This window comes from Mus caroli, chromosome 3, assembly GCF_900094665.2.
Source record: "Mus caroli chromosome 3, CAROLI_EIJ_v1.1, whole genome shotgun sequence".
NCBI lineage: Eukaryota > Metazoa > Chordata > Mammalia > Rodentia > Muridae > Mus > Mus caroli.
Window position 1 is genome coordinate 14668761 of NC_034572.1, and position 5238 is coordinate 14673998.

Genomic DNA, 5238 nt, shown 5'->3' on the forward strand with positions numbered 1-5238 from the left:
GTGTTTGGTGGTTTTATGGACTCATGACTTTTTTTAGTAGTTCAATTAAGAAAAGTTAAAAATAAAACAAAGTTTAAAAACAATAAATATTAATACCAGGGTAGTTATGGTTCCATAAGATTAATAATAATAATATTATTATAAATACTAGCCCAGAAACTTAGAATACCCAAGATAAAATTTGTAAAACACATGAAACTCAAAGAAGAACGAAGACCAAAGTGTGGACACTTTGCCCCTTCTTAGAAATGGGAACAAAACACCCATGGAAGGAGTTGCAGAGACAAAGATTGGAGCTGAGATGAAAGGTTGGACCATCCAGAGACTGCCCCACCCGGGGGTCCATCCCATAATCAGCCTCCAAACGCTGACACCATTGCATACACCAGCAAGATTTTGCTGACAGGACCCTGATATAGCTGTCTCTTGTGAGGCTATGCCAGTGCCTGGCAAACACAGAAGTGGATGCTCACAGTGGAACACAGGGCCCCCAATGGAAGAGCTAGAGAAAGTACCCAAGGAGCTGAAGGGGTCTGCAAACTTATAGGTGCAACAACAATATGAACTAACCAGTACCTCCAGAGCTCATGTCTCTAGCTGCATATGTAGCAGAAGATGGCCTAGTCGACCGTCATTGGGAAGAGAGGCCCCTTGGTCTTGCAAACTTTATATGCCCCAGTACAGGGGAATGCCAGGGCCAAGAAGTGGGAGTGAGTGGGTAGGGGAGCAGGGCAGGGGGAGGGTATAGGGGACTTTCAGGATAGCATTTGAATTGTAAATGAAGTAAATACCTAATAAAAAGTGGAAAAAAGATCAATAATAATAATAATAATAATAATAATAATAATAATTTCTTCTTTACTTCAGTAATTTGTTTATGATTATCAGGCTTACTAGCCTTAAATAGTGCCTAGGGTCTTATTTTTTATTATTTTTTGCTTATCTTTACTTATTTTATTGGTTTTGTTTTGTTTTGCCTTATTTTGGAGAGGGGCAGTGTCATTGGTCTTGGATTACAGCTCTCTTCATTGTTTAAAATGTGTAAGAAAAATTCTAATAGGTATGTCAAACTGAAGCACTTAGCCAACTTCCTTAAACTGGTACCAAACACAATAAAATGCCTACAAGTCAGAAATATCCTATGTATAGGTAGATTGATAGTATATACAATGTTTAAATGTCCCACTTTGACGACCAAACATATAATACGGTAATTAGTAAACTGTTCATTTGCATGTAGCAAGCCAGACACAACTGGTTTTGTTGTCATTGTTTATTTCAGAATGGTCTGACTATGAAAAGTATGACTTTCTGCTAATGTTATCTGATTCAAGACTTATTCATTATTCTTTATAACTAATGCTTATCTTACATGAGTTTTAGTTGTGTTATTGAGCTTTAAAGGAAAAGTCTAAAACTGTTCTATAGGAGAAATGACAAGATAATTATACTGAAAAAAGTATGTTGTGTGTGGTAAAATCCAATAGACCGTCTAATAAATGTAAACTATGGAGACATATGGATTGTGTCTTTACACTGAAGTTATACAAAGCTATAATCATTTTAACTATTAAGTCTTTACAACAGATTAACTTAATAAGATGGTGTGTTGTCCTACAATTGTCTATGTAATACACAATTATATCTGCATTATGTAATGTCACAGTTATTTATTCAGTAAACCAATAAGATTATTTGCCAGCAACTAGGATAACTGTCCGGATCCATACACCATGTATGGATAATAATTTTAGATAGTTTACAAATTAGAAGAAAGAAGATTGCGGTCTTTTTATTTATGGGAAAGTTTTCTTAAGGATAGAAGAATAAGTCAATAAGGAGCACATATACAGATGTAGATACAGTAAAAACATATAAGTCTCTGTGTGTAACTTTAGGTAACATTCATGTAAAATATAAAGCAAATATGAAACAAAGTGATAGGTAGTGAGTTCCCAAATAACAAAATGGAAAATAACTAGAGGTGTGGGAGAAGGAAAATGTGATTGATTGTAAGAGACAAGGAATAATGAGAGAAGAGGTATCATCACTGAGCCAGTCTTCAAGGAAATTAACTAGTGGCCAGAGAGATGAAAATCATAAGTCTTAGCAGTCAAAGGTGTCTGCTAAGCTGCAAATGTCATTAGACATATCATGATACTCAGTGGCGATGAAGGTGTCATGGACTAGCCCTATATGAATGTCTCTGTGAGCTAAATTTGCATGGTAACCCATAAATATGAATATGTTTTGGGAATAACTCGTCCTCCAATGCAAAGGTGATCGTTACAAAAGTGTTTATAATAATAAAAGCAGCATCTGTGTTGGAGACAGGATGGAAGCAGAAAGTAAATACTGTGGCCAAGCAAGCTCTAGCAATAGCACTTTATGTAGTAGTAGGCAGATGTTAAAATGGGCTCACATGTGAACAAAGGGGAGGGTAGATGCCTCAACATGTACAGGACAACATTGCACGCCTTGTGTAATTACAGGTCCCTGTCATAGAAGAACCGATGTAAACAAACAAGCCAGGAGATTATTCACCCGAATGTCAGCAGATTTAAGTGCTAAGAAATGAGAGACTCTCTAAAGAATGTTTTCCCTATTTCCCCAAATTTAAAAAATATATTGACGTTATGATCTAAAAAAAAAAAAAATCAAGAGGAGAGATGATGCTTGTATTCAATAGGAAGTGTTTTCTATAGAAAGATTTAATAAATGTCACTTAAAATTTATGAAGTGATCATCCACATGTGAATGGCCACACACTCCAAAAGCACAGCTGGATGGTTGTAGACCACAAGAAGAAGCCAGGACCCTGCTGAGAGCTAAGGACAATGCCACCACAGATGGAAGCCAAGTGACAACCTGCAGGAGGAGATTTTCCATGTGGTCATAGCTGTGAAACACTGTGAGGCTTTACAAACTCACCCGATGCTCACTGGTCATGAAACCAGCCTAGTATATCTTCAACACATGTATGCCTCTGCCTTCCCAACCTTTCATACAACTAAGTTCATGGTGTTTATTCCACCTCAGAATTACTAACTGGAAAGGAAATCAATCAATCAAACAAACAGAAAATCTAGCCGTTCTGCCATCCACTATGGGTTTTTTTGTTGTTGTTTTGATTGATTTATTAATTTGTCTCTCATGTATTACACCAAGACCACAGTTTCCTTTCCTTCTTTTTCTCAGTCCCTCCCTGTTGCCTGTGCCCCGGACTACTTACTGCCCATTCTACTTGCCCTTGGGGGTTAGAGGTGAGGTGGTGATGAACAGGTGAGAAACACTGCACAAGCTCATCTTAACACTGCTGCAAGCTCCTTCAATACCATCCACCCACGCCCTATTGCTCCTAAGAAAGCATCTCTTCTAAACAGCAGTTCCTGATTGGCTGGCATTGTCTGCACCAGCAATCCTTGACTCTTAATTATTAGGCCTTCCTGCAAGAGATGCTTTTGTGGCTAAGCAGCCCTGGGCATTTACATGGAGGTGGCACCTTCATTCCTGCTATACCTCCCTTCTTTCCCAGATCCATTCCTCCTCCATTTCCTTTAGAACAGAACAGGTCTCCAGGGATATCAACCAAACAGCATAAGGTACAATAAGACTAGGCACCTTCCCTCTTATCAAGGCTGGATGAGGCATCTCGGTGGGGGGAAAAGGCAACAGAGTCAGAGACAGCCCCCTCACTCTCACTTTAAGGAGTCCCACAAGAACACCAAGCTACATGGAAGTGTAATGAGTAGAAGTGGACCTTTTTTTTTTTTTTTTTTTTTTTCCTACAGGAAGACCATTTCGAATGTCCACAATGCATTTGGGCTGGTAGTATCAACAGTCCAGGAAGTACATGGGTTTTACCTATTGTGTTGCTGCCGTTTGTGGTGGAGGGTGTTTAAAGTGAAACATAATACAGCAGGAGCAATTTCCATTTGACTTTATAATCCTATCATCAAAATACCAAGGGAGAGAGCATATCATGTTTTCTCTGAACTGTGTCTTTTGCAACTTGAGAGTCAAGTTCAGGTTTCTTGACGTACCTCTGGTTATTAAATCTGAATTAATTATTGTGTCCAATTTCCTCCATCTACTCCCTAAGACAAGTGCAAACAAGCAAGCAAAGGTTACACCATGGCCAATAGAAATCACATCAAGGGAATGTTCAGACAATACAGCGATCTACTGGTAGGAATTTGTTCACTGAGAAGAAACGAAAAGGTTCAGGGGGACACAAATTAAAACTTGTTGGGTATACCTCATACCCTGTCTAATTCACACTTTGCAGATATGGATTAAATCATATCAAGAAAAAATTTCCCCTAACTATGAAAGGAGGTGGTTTCTTCTTTCTTTTCTTATCATCTTTTCTTCCCTCAGGAGAAAGTGGGTGGACCAGGTTCTTATGAAGAAAAAATGTTCTTTTTCATGGCTTGTGTGAGAAATGACTCATGATCGCAAACAGAAGTCTCTGAAGCTGGGCCTTGCCAAAGGATGTTAACTCCTCGAAGTGTTTTATTTCTTGTGATAAGTTCAAGTAACAATGAAGGAAGAATTAATGAAAAAAATTTCATCATTTTGACGTCTAAAAACTATATACTTCTCTTCACATTGCCTTGTTGTCTTGGCCATAAATATTTATGATAGATTTTAGTGAAGGACACCGAAAGTTGGTTCTAGACAGGAAAATAAAAAAGCTTCTTATTCTCTTTATTAAAAACAAAACTGAATGGTTCCCTCCTCTTAAAATAATTTTGTAGAGATCTATTCATTGCATAGTGACTCAAAAGTAAAGAGAGAAGAAGAAACTGAGGTTTCAATGTTCTTTTGAGAGTCTGTACCTGGTAGCCTAAGCATCTCCCTTCCAGTAGGTCTCACTGCAGGGCTTCACCATCTCTCAGTAGTACTGGCTGAAAGGGCCTTTGAGAGACACTTATTTGAGTTATAGCAACTATCAGAAGGCTAACTGCTGATGTAGTAGCTGCCTGGTGTATATTGTGGGTTAATTGGGACCATCTGATACATGGTAATTTAATCCAAAAGAATAATAAATCTTGAAGACTTCTGGTGAGGGGAGCACAGCTTCTGCTCCAATCCAATTGCGCGGGACCTGAGACTGCATTAGTTAGGGAAGCAGAAACCAGCCTGAGTAGGGCCACAGGCCTCACCCGGCCGGATCAGCGCCAGGGTAGCGGGAGCGCAGGGTTGCCTGACACCCGCCAGCTACCCACGACCCCC